We start from the raw sequence: 225 nt of genomic DNA on the forward strand, positions 1-225 counted from the left end.
ACATTATCTTCCGTTGACTCGTGACGTATCCGTGATCTTGCTGTATTACAGTCACCCGCAAGTGTGTCACTCGTCATCAACGTCCATTGTCGCCGCTCTCCGTGTCATCGCCGTCATGCCCGCCTCATTGGCGCAGCCATCGCCTGCTTCCCGGTGTCAATCTTGTTACCATGTTTATTTTGTATTTTGGATTTGATGTCTCACTTGTTCCTCGGTTCGGGTGGG

At 51.1% G+C, this 225-nt stretch overlaps 1 protein-coding gene across 1 annotated transcript in view; it reads left to right on the plus strand.

Moving 5' to 3' along the window:
• LOC119586328 (metastasis-associated protein MTA3-like) overlaps positions 1-225 on the plus strand; it is a gene marked incomplete at its 5' end in the record, with an annotated part of 92111 nt that overhangs the window by 22954 nt on the left and 68932 nt on the right.

Source organism: Penaeus monodon, chromosome 21 (genome assembly GCF_015228065.2).
Source record: "Penaeus monodon isolate SGIC_2016 chromosome 21, NSTDA_Pmon_1, whole genome shotgun sequence".
NCBI classification, from domain to species: domain Eukaryota; kingdom Metazoa; phylum Arthropoda; class Malacostraca; order Decapoda; family Penaeidae; genus Penaeus; species Penaeus monodon.